We start from the raw sequence: 11407 nt of genomic DNA, 5'->3' as shown, positions 1-11407 counted from the left end.
AACTTCTTTTGTAAAAAATCATTTCAAATATAGTATTTTTCAACAGACTTCAGCATCACTCTGGTTGACACGTCGGAGTATAATTCGAACGGCCAACTAAAATGGCGGCCAAAACTTTATGACATTAAATATTTGATATAGACTTGTCTAATTCTTACCTTAAATTTATAATATATTCATTTTATTCACCGAAAATTATGGTTGATTGGTAAAAGTGTTGTTTTGCGAGGTTCCATTAAAGTTAACACAATGTTCAAATACCTGACGGAAATATTTTTCAAAGGTAATTTTTTTGTGGGAAGATCGTAAATCGGTTGTGACCTAACATTGAATACATATTTGAAAACTGGTAGGTTTTCATTTTCCCTTTCGGTAATATTACGAGCATGAGGGTGTCCGATCTTAGCAGAGTTCCTAACTTCGCTATACTGTATATAGGCCTAGGCTAGGCCTAGTACTAATTGACTAGTACAAATCAGCCTTAACTTAGACCTACGCTAGGTCCACTGTACTACTTAGTAACGTTAGATCGAACATAGTGGCCTACCAAAATTGATATTATTATCTTTTAAATATTATCATTAAATACTTACTAAATAAATAGACTGACCGCTTTCTTCTACTGGCGAGTTGGATTTGGTAAATATGGAACGCAAATACCAATATTCTGCTGCACTGGATCTATCTAATTGTGGAGAGTTGGGTTTGGTGTGCTTATTACGTGACCCGCCATGCGGGATAAAAACGTTACGGGTAGTACGAGCATGTGCACAGTTTACACGGAAATACACGCAGCACAGCAGTTCCATTTATTTTGACCCCAAACATCTAGCATATCGACAAGCGCTCGTCCAATCACAATAGGAATCATAAATTCAGCCAATGACATTGCGTTATTACTGCATGACCACGGTGTGTTTTTATCTAATTATCATAAAGACAGGGAGTTGAATTTGAAGGTACAGGTCACGATAAAAAATAATAACACTATGTTCAACGATGTAAATGAGCATATGGTTACGTGTACATCGCAATACCTTTTAAGTATCATGCGCTGTATTACAAATTCCCTAAAAAATTACGGAAAACGTACCAAAAGTATGTTTTCTGATCATTTTAAAATGTTATCAATAAGTAACATTGAAGTGTCATCATGTGATGTACACTACGATGAAATTTCACATCAAACAGACATTTGGGTAAAAACCAGGGGCGTCAATCCGATTTGAAACGTGGGGGGGGGACGTAATCGATTGGATTATTCCGGCCGTAAGTACTATCTAAGCGGAGCGCCACCATCGGTTGGCGCGGAGCGTAAAAGAAAATTTTTCTTCTGGCAGACCCCTCAGATTGCAGGAAACGGCACTTCCCGTGCATTATGGCAGAAAGCAACACCCCTAAAATTGATAAAAATTTCCTGAAATTTTTTATTTTGGGAAATATTCTCCAAGGAAGTGATCGCCATTTATTCCTAAGTTTACCAATTCCTCGTCTCCCAGAAGCGCCCAACATTTAAGATATCGAAACATTTTCGTGTTGGCTGATCCATGATCACCGCCCATCAAGGGCGGCGGAAGCACTTTTAATCTGGGGGGGGGGGGGCACCGACATCAAAGGGCACTTTGCAGCAATTCGATTGGACTGGTGCAGCCTTATATTTAGTACCCTTTACAACTCTTATTGTATTATCTTATTTGTGTACACACTTCACTCCATCAACGCCCCCCCCCCCTCTGAAGGAAAATATGCATACTAGCACTGCAATATCCAATGTGCAAATTGGGAAACAAGGAACAAGTTTTCTTTTGAGACAAAATGAGGCGAAATCATGCTAATTGCTAATGTAGGAATCTTCCGAATTAGAGTTTATTTCTTGTTAATATCTTAACAAATTTGTTTCATTCGAAATAGCTTTGAGTTTGACCCACAGAAATTCACTAAGAGTCAGAGGCGTAGCCAGGAGTTGCAAAGTTGTATGCACGACTATCTGAGCGGAGCGCCACCATCGGTTTGCGCGGAGCGTAGTAGAAAATTTTTGCTTTTACAAACCCCTCAGATGGCCGTAAAAAGGCCCTTCCCGAGTGTTCATTCTGGTTCCCTGGCCTCTTGCTAACTTGAGACACCTCAATTTTTATGTAGAAAATGGGCACATTTTTAACCTGGGGAAAAGTGGGGGCACGTGCCCCCCGGTTCCGCCGCCCTTGCCCGTGAGAAGTGGTGACTGGGTGAAGAAAAAGCCATGCCGTTTGAAAACATGGGCAGAAAAAGTGAAAGTAGCGAAACCTAAGGTAAAACGCGCGATAACGAAGTGATTATTTTCCAGGTTAATTGGGACTGTATCAAACGCGAGCTTAGGACAAACATATTCAAAGGTAATGGCATTACTAATCCCGATATGTCGTCTTTGAGGTGTGTGGAAAATCCGCAACGACCATGAAAGAGCAATTGAATATTTAGTCTACTTTTCGATTTGGAATTAAATTATGAACAAATTTTATGACACCTTTGATTTTTTTTGAGGGGAAGCCGTGCCCCCCGGGCCCCAATGGGCACGACGCCACTGACCCCAGGGCCTCAGATATAGGCCCATTGCAGGGTTGGGCAACCTTTTGAATGAATGGGCCAGATTTTAGGAGTTAAAGATTGACAGGGCCGAACCTAACTGCTGCTGATTTCAAACCTTTGATTCCGAGGACGTTCAAGCAATAGGTGTGTGTACTTAATCTGTATTCACAAAACCATAATGTCAATATAGTCCTGTTGATAATTAATGGTGATAATAGACCAACCTGACAGCATCATAAGTGCAGATAAATTGTAAGCAGCTAGCTCGTTTTTGGTGATGATGCAAAATAGATTGATTTTTTTTCTTTTTCTTGAGACATCTCACGGGCCGCAAAAAAATCACTGGCGGGTTTCATGTGGCCCGCAGGTTGCCAACCCCTGGTCTACAGGAACGATGTCCCAAAATTTTCCCCAACATATAGGCGAAGGAAGCTATCCGCCGCGACTGCATGTGAGTTTCTCGACTTTCTGTCCTGGGAGTCATACCACAAAATGGTGCATTTCCTCATACGCCATTATTAATAATTTAAATAACTAACTAATAAGGCACAGCCCATATCCGAGTTCGTATAGCGAGCTTAGCGCAAAATTGGCGCCAGCATGTTAAACCAGGTTGCTAGGTCTACGAGAATACATTTACATGAAATTTGAAAACAAGGATAGCAAGACAAACAACTTTTATTATGTTTTCAGGACCTCACACATGCGAATGTATCGTCAGACTTAGAATAGGTCCCATGTGGTGGCTAAAGTGATGAAGGCATGAAAACAAATCAGTGGTTGTTCGTTGGAGTCCTCAAGCAAGTAACCTCGGTTGCTAGGTGGATTTGCATCTGGTTATCGGGTGAATTCTGGTCGGAGCGTACTATGTAACCACCATGTACCCAGGGACGTAGCTAAGGCCTGATGATTGGGGGGGGGGGTGTAGTGGCTGAAAATCGGTTTTGAAGCCAGAAAATTCCAACTGCTGCTTTGTACCCCCCACCCTCACGCTACTCGTCAACGATACGGTCAGTGCCAGTCAGAAAACTTTCGCGACTGCACTTCTGTTACGAACTTGTTGCGATACATTTGTACCCACTGGCACTCATTTCAAAAACTTATTGGCCCCCCCCACCCCAACCAAATATTTTTGTGAAATTCGGGCAATATGCTGATAGCTTTTTGGATAATTTCCAATGTGTTTTTCAGTGGTTATACTGATATTATTATTACCCAACAATTATCACCAATACGGAAGGGTAATAAGACGGAAAATGATTGTATGCTATTTGCATGCGATGTAAAACCCGATGCATGCCTGTATGATATGGTTATATTTTTTTTCGGGCAAGTCGTTACACCCCCCCCACAAAAGAAATTGGGCTCCTACGCCTATGACGGTAGTTCTATTAGGCATTTTTTTGTAGTATTCAAAATCATAACAAGTTTTGTACGGTGGAGTATAAGAATCGCGAGAAACAATTTCCCAAAGTGGCAAGGAAAACCTGGTAAATATGACAGGTTAAAGGTCAATTTTGACCGAAATGTTAAAAAAAAATTGTAGGTCATGCACAATCACAGGGGATACATGAAAAGGCCTAGATAAACTAGAGTGCGACAGTCAGAAATTCCGACTGTCGCACTCCAATTTTCCAACTAGCGTCAGTTTTACCATGGCTTGGGGGTGAGACACACCCACACCCCCTCTAACGACGTCCCTGCGCGGTGAATATGGAACACGATCACATGGTTCAGCCTCTGTTGAGTCACGGTGCTCCGTAGCCTTGTCTTCAAACGCCTCAAAGCACTAAAAGATCTCCCGGCTTCCGTCGAACTGGCGGAGGAGACGAGGAGCAACCGCAAGAGAGCTTCGACTTCACCAAACATAGCCCGTACCACTGGATTCATCAACTTGAATATTTGTCTATACCCTTCAACCGACGACGAATGGAACTGGCCTCGAAATAAAGGCAGACTAAGCTTACGATTGTTGGAGAGCTCAGGGTACCAACTCACGAGATCTGGGTGGAATTCTCCATTCAGCAACATTGAGTGATATTCGAGGATATGAATCCTAAGATGAGTAAGCCGTAACCAAATAGAGCCACGACACTCTTTTTCCAAGTGTGTGGGGGGGGGACGTGTCCCCCCGTCCCCCCCCCCTGGATTGACGCCCATGTTCACTACCGTACCCTAGTAGATGTTTTTGTATCATGGCAACAACTAGCCAATCAAGAGACAGTCTGGAAAAAACACATGACTCAATTTTTTGGATACATACCATGTGCAGCCATTTTAGTAGGACTTCTAGGGAGAATTTTCTGCTAGACACATGCAACTGTATATTACAACTCATCTGCACTACGTTATGTTTTATCAGCTGCCATAGCTACCAAGAGGAATTCTCATATAGATTTAATCCATTGGATACAATTGGATGATGATGACGACGACGACGAGCAGTGGCAGTAGCAGTAGTATTATTGTAATTAACTATGATACTTTTAAAATTTGAAAAATTTCGACTGTAGGAAAGAATTAGGTCACTTATAATAAGTTTGATGGAGAAAGCATAGAATATACAGCAAAGTTGGAACTTGGAATATAGTCCACTTACCCTAGTTTGCCAGACATTATCTCATTCAGGTGTTGTACAATATCAGCCATCTAAGTTAAGAAAAGATGAAGCTGATTACGCCACGGCAAAAAAATTAACAACGTTTTCACACCCATACTTATCTGTTAGAAAGGATGGTGGATGATTTCTTTGAGGATGAATGTAATACATCAATAACAGACATATGTATCTCCAGTGTACTTTATATGACAAGAAGGTTCCCAGCATAAGGTTGTGTGAAGTGTTATACTTACATAGTGAACCAGCTTAACATTTCTAGTATGGAGTTGTACACCCTCCTCTTCATCTTCCATGCACTCATTATCTGCTACTTTGGAGGCAACACATAAACAATAAGAAAGTTAATGAATTCTGTGTCATTATGAGCAACTCTTTAATACAAGATATTTCACCATTATTGCTATGGCTAGACGTGTAAGGGTCTTAGCATTGATTTATATGTACATAACACATATAAGGCTAAAGATGATATGTTTACAAAGTTTTCAGATTTTAACCTCAATAGTAAATGTAGCAATCATCAACTCACAAAGGGCTATCTAATAAGTTTGAAGATCAGGCGAAGGTACATCTTGAGATTTTGTGTTTTTGAAGTTTTCAGACTTTTGCCCTTTGTTGAACTCAAATGACCTTTGTCCTCTATAAAAACAAGTCACAGGGAGCATCTTCTCACAAAAGTCTACCTACGTTGAGGTTAAAGTTCAAGCACCTTTAACTTATTGTTTGCAAGCCAAAGTCACTCACACACATACAGTCAAATGCACACACAAACTAACATACCCACATGCACATGTCAAGGTCATATCTGATTAAGGACACAACTACCGGCCCATTGCCAAATAGTGAAGGCATACATATATAGTCAATATTACAGGAGGAAATAACAAACTACAGTTATATTTATGCTCATTTCACCCCAAATATTCCAGATTTGCAAAATATGGTCACCTATTTGGTAAAAATTCTTAACCCATTAGTACCACCCTAAAGGAACTTTAACTCGCTGTGGCATCCTGTCCTCTTGTGTGTTCATTTGGAATGTCTGAGAAAAAGTTGGAGAGTAAATATCTCCAGGAAAATATTATAGCATGCTTTAATTTAGGGCTACATATACAGACTGCATTTTATTTTTTAGCATTTTAATAAGTCCAAGCTCATTTTTACCAATGGTTGCAATTTGCCACAATTTCCAAGGGTGGAATAATAGTACAAATCAAAAGAGGTTCAGAATAAAAGCAGCATTTGAAACACCTGATAAGGAACACACTGGATTCTCAGTACTTGTCACTTTGTTAACTTTTTAATGAATTTTGACTCTCTGTGTCCAATGTATTTGTATCATAATTTAACCATTTAAATTATTTTGTCGGGAGAAGAATAGCAACAGAACTTACCCTTTTTATAAAACGCACCACATACATTGCTACTGTCTATTGCTGATTTGGCAATTACTGTGCATGTGCCATCATTCATGTGGACCCAGCTGTTGTCTTTCACTCTTTTAGCGCAAGAGTAGTGTCCACTGGTTGACGATGTCCCTTCGTGAATCTATACGAAAAAGAGTAATGCTTTTTAAATATATGTTTTTTCTGGTGCATCCTTCAATTGTCAAACAAATTCCTAAACAAGCGTGGTAAGCTTTTGTTTGGTGTTAGCCTAAATAGAAAACGTTGAGAATCTTCTCAGTGTTTCCAAAGCCTAGGCCATATAAGCTTGTTTAAGAAATCACCACTGTTGGGGGCTGGAGTATGATGGGGGGGAGGGGTGGATTATACAAACAAAATTATGTAGACAAGTATGATTCATAAACAGGGGGAGTTCCATGGGTAGTCAGAGGTTCATCCCCCCCCCACACACACACACAGACTTCACCATATCTCTCCCTTTGTGATGCATCAATTTAACATATTAACATATTTTCATGAGAACATATGTTTGCTCCATATTTAAGCTTTGTTGTGGTTGGAATTCTCCTCTGTACATGTTAAGCCTATTTGGAAAAACCTGTATCCACATCTGCCATACTATTTAGTATGTGCATTATTTGATTAAGTGCATTGAATTTGCCTATATGTTAGTCATCTCAAGGGAAGAAGGGAGAATCCCAGTAACTATGGCTTGTGGTTCTCCAGGAAGATATATGGTGCTTACTAAAGTATACATTTCTTGATTCTATAATTAACTAGAATTTTTTTTTTTAAATGATCCATTGCAAACATTTCATGATTATCATTAAATTTTCTATTTCTTTATTAGAAAAGTATTTAACTTTATACAATGCATTTTCAAAGTGGCAATTTCATTAGGTTTTCTAAGTTCGGAATCCCTGGTGAGGGGTGTGGTGTTTCTAAAGCAAACACTGCATCACACAGAGCTGGAAATTATATATGTCCTTCCTTATAACTTATTGCAGTGACTTTCATTATTAGTTTGGAGTGGAGCGCCACAGACTGGTGGGGGCATGGGGGACTGTTCCCAATATTCTTTTTTGAAATTAAATGGATTTTATTGCAATTCTCTATATACCCTTTTCAAAAGCAGAATCTTGCATTACCCAATTGTAAATTTTGATTGCCCTTTGGTGTTTATACTTTTACTGCTGTTAAAATTTTAGCTGAACAGTGGATCCTCAGCATAGGGGAACACATGGTTAATATAGCTTCACTTTGTGACAATTATACTTTAGTTACTAACCAAAACACCATAAAGCTCATACAAGACCCCAGACAGTCTAACTTCTGCTTCAATATCAATGGTTTGGAAGTTTTTCTTCAACTTATCCCCACCCCAGCGAGATATGCCAATGCTGATCACTTCCGGGGTAGATGTTATGGTTGGAGACACAAGAAGGCCATCTGAACTGCCACTGGAAAGAATAAAATAAAATACTTGTTTCAAATTTGGACTGGAGTAGAGTTAAGAGCACAACTTCTAAAACAAACAATGCATAAAAATTTTCAGCATGGAACTAGACCTATTTTGCAACTTAAGGAATTTTATTATGAAAGTTGAAAATTTGTTGTTAGTCTGACAAAAGTGAAATGGAAATTGAAATAAAAAAATTCATCATCAGAAAATATCCTTTATTTATGCCAACCACTGAAAGCCTAGGGGACAATTTTAGTGATTTGTGTCTCATGACATCCTATCCAACTGCATAGCCAAGGGGGGGGGGCAAAGGGGGTAGCCACCACCCCCTTGAGCATATTTTGAAAAAACTTTTTAAAGGTTTTTATGATATCGCTAGTATTTTCAAAAAAGAAAATGCTAAGATACAACTAACAAGGCATGGGAAGTGACATTTCCGGCAATCTGGGAGGCATCTACAGCCAAAATTTTCCTGTACACTTCGCGCCAATCATGGTGGCGCTACGCTTAGATAGTTTGCAATGCCGAATCTACAGTTTCACCCCTCCCTTGGCAAATTCCTGGCTACATGCCTGATCCTATCAGCTAGATACTTGTTTGGTATGTCTTAACGTGTCATGCAGTGTGTGTAAGTAAAATTACTTCAGACATTTGAAGTCTACTAAAAGTCAATTACCTTTATAAATTAGACTATTCAGCAGTAAAAATATAAATTCTCACTGGTTCTGATATTTGTTTTATTAGATTTACTTTTCAAAATGAATACAGTTTGTAACGATCTTGTCAGACTTTCATAGACCTTATATACAAGCTGGGTCAACCGCAATATATGACTTATATTCATGCATAGCAGGAATTTACAATAAATTTGGAAAGACATAACACCTAATATCTACAATCAATATGAGAAGATCCCTGTATACAGTAGTTAGAACTGCCCAATGGGATCATTACAACTCAAGCTGGATTCTAAATCTGAAAATTACCAATGTATGATTTTTGGCCATTAGCTTATATCACTAATAGTTTCAGAATTTGACTCCTGTTCATTTGTCACTTTATTGAGTTATCTTAATGACAGGCTATTAGCATTACACACAAAAACACACATATTGTTACTTCACAAACATGCATTGTGTTACAAATTGAACAATTTTACATTACACAAAACAAAATGGAATAAAAACATTATGACAAGAACAGGGAGTTTTTGCAGGAACTCACCAGGAATCACAAAGACCTTCAAGATCTTGGCAATCTAGAAACATCTCAAGGTGCCCCTGCATACTCAAACGAGACATATAGCTCTTGTTACTAGGATAAATTGGAATTACTGGATAGGAGTTTGCCTCACTGTGCCAAGTCTCATTGCAGGAAGTACACTTCATCTCATTTGTTGTATGTAAGAAGAAGTACCTGGAAAGGAAAAAAAATAAGTTACTAATTACAACAATGTAGCATTTCTATTGCAATTTCCATTTGCTTCTTTACCCTCTGGATTTTCAGCTATAAATGAACAACTTTCATTTAGCTCTTACTTCAAATTATCAGAACTACTATTAAGAGCAACAAACTTATAAATCAGATACAGACTATCATCTAAACCCAGTTTTATGAAAAGTTCATCCTCATTGTATTGATGCAAGTTTATCAGTCAGATGTAACTGGTGCCATAATACCACTTTCAAATCTGACTAGTTCCCTTTAAACTAAGCAAATTCCAAATCAGTTTCAATGTTAAAGGTAATCTGTATAGGCCGCCAAATTATAGTATGCTATAATTGCTAAAAGTTTACAACAAGTTACTTTCATTGGGCCTTTAGTCGAAATAGTTCTTAACGAACATTCAAAGATGACTGAATGTCACAGTGAGGTAAATTTCCTCAAAGATTGTAATAAAAACAGTACATATAAATTTGACTAAAGGTGACCATATTTTAAAATGTGCATATTTGGGGCCAACATAGCAGAACTTTTAATAAAACATTGAAAAGTTCAATTATTTGTGTTTTAATTGTGTGGCTTTGACTTCACCTAGATATGTTTTTTACACAACGATCCATATCTCTTACTCATCTAAAAGTTTGCACTGGCTTTGGTTACAGGAAGTGCATGATGATGTGTAAAGTGCACCAAGGAATTCTAATGCATCCTCCTGGGCAGTTGAATCAAACTCTGGAAGAATCTGCTTCAACCTTGCAAGACAGGGGTCCCATGAAGTTGAGGTTGAAGTTGCATGGAAGAGAGCTTTGATTACTTCCATTAATTCAGAGCTATGTCCATCGTAGTGTTGAATGATGCCGCTTCCTTCAAAGATCTGAAGTGCAGCAGCCATGTAACATGTATTACCCAGGTTTGGAAGAAGCTAAAAAAAGAAGGAAAATTTAGATTTGTAGGAAATCTACATTTGACATGGGGTGGCTCATCAATATATGTGGAAAAGATTTGGGTTGCAGCCTTCATTTGTATCTATTTTTTTTCTTAATGACTGCTTGATGCTTCAAAGCACTGTCTTGGAAGTCTGTCACTAGCTTCTGTAAGCTGAAAAGTTACTCTCATCAAGTAAAATGATAAAGACATCTTAATAACCATTTGTTGGAATATGCTACTGGGAGAAAGGAGTAGAGGTATCATGAACTTGACAAAGAGAGTGCCCATGCTGGAAATCTAGTTTATTTGGGGGATAATAAAACTTAAAACCTTCATTGTTCAAGTGAAAATTATGATATACTGCCATGGGTGCCAACCTTTGGGATGGGGTTGGAACACCACAAAATGCCCCTTGCAATTGTGTCCAAAACCGGTTGGAATTTTCCCTTGATTTCGCGAGGCGTACGATTTTGTCAAGGATATGGTCCTGGCACTGTAAACGCCCCCCACTGAAATATTAAAAAACTACAAAAGGACGACCAGCACGCAGCGAAACAAAACACCCTTCCCCAGCACACCACCGTCCAAAAAAGGCAGCCCTAGATAAACGGCGAAAATCGCCTTCAACCTGAAGGCGAATGTCAGACTTCACCGCCTCCAGGACTGCCTGCCAACTGGCAAATTTCCCCCTAAAAACAACATCACATCTATTCCTCCAAATAAGTTTTCTTACAACAGAACAAACATAAATAATACGCTGCAACACAGCAACGGAACAAACTGGAGGATCTAATCCATACAAAACAAAACCCTGTCCTACCGACCAGGAACGGTCTCCCGTTAAACGGTCGGTCCAGGACTGAAACCACTCCCACAAGTTCAAAACAAAGGGGCAATGCCAAAAAACATGAGCAGTACTCTCTAAGCTGTCACAGCCGGTCCTCGGGCACAGTCCATCACCCAATCGCCAGTGATACCTTTTCA

Source organism: Apostichopus japonicus, chromosome 17 (genome assembly GCF_037975245.1).
Source record: "Apostichopus japonicus isolate 1M-3 chromosome 17, ASM3797524v1, whole genome shotgun sequence".
Taxonomy (NCBI): domain Eukaryota; kingdom Metazoa; phylum Echinodermata; class Holothuroidea; order Aspidochirotida; family Stichopodidae; genus Apostichopus; species Apostichopus japonicus.
The sequence above is the reverse complement of the archived record's forward strand: the minus strand, read 5'-3'. Positions refer to the sequence as shown.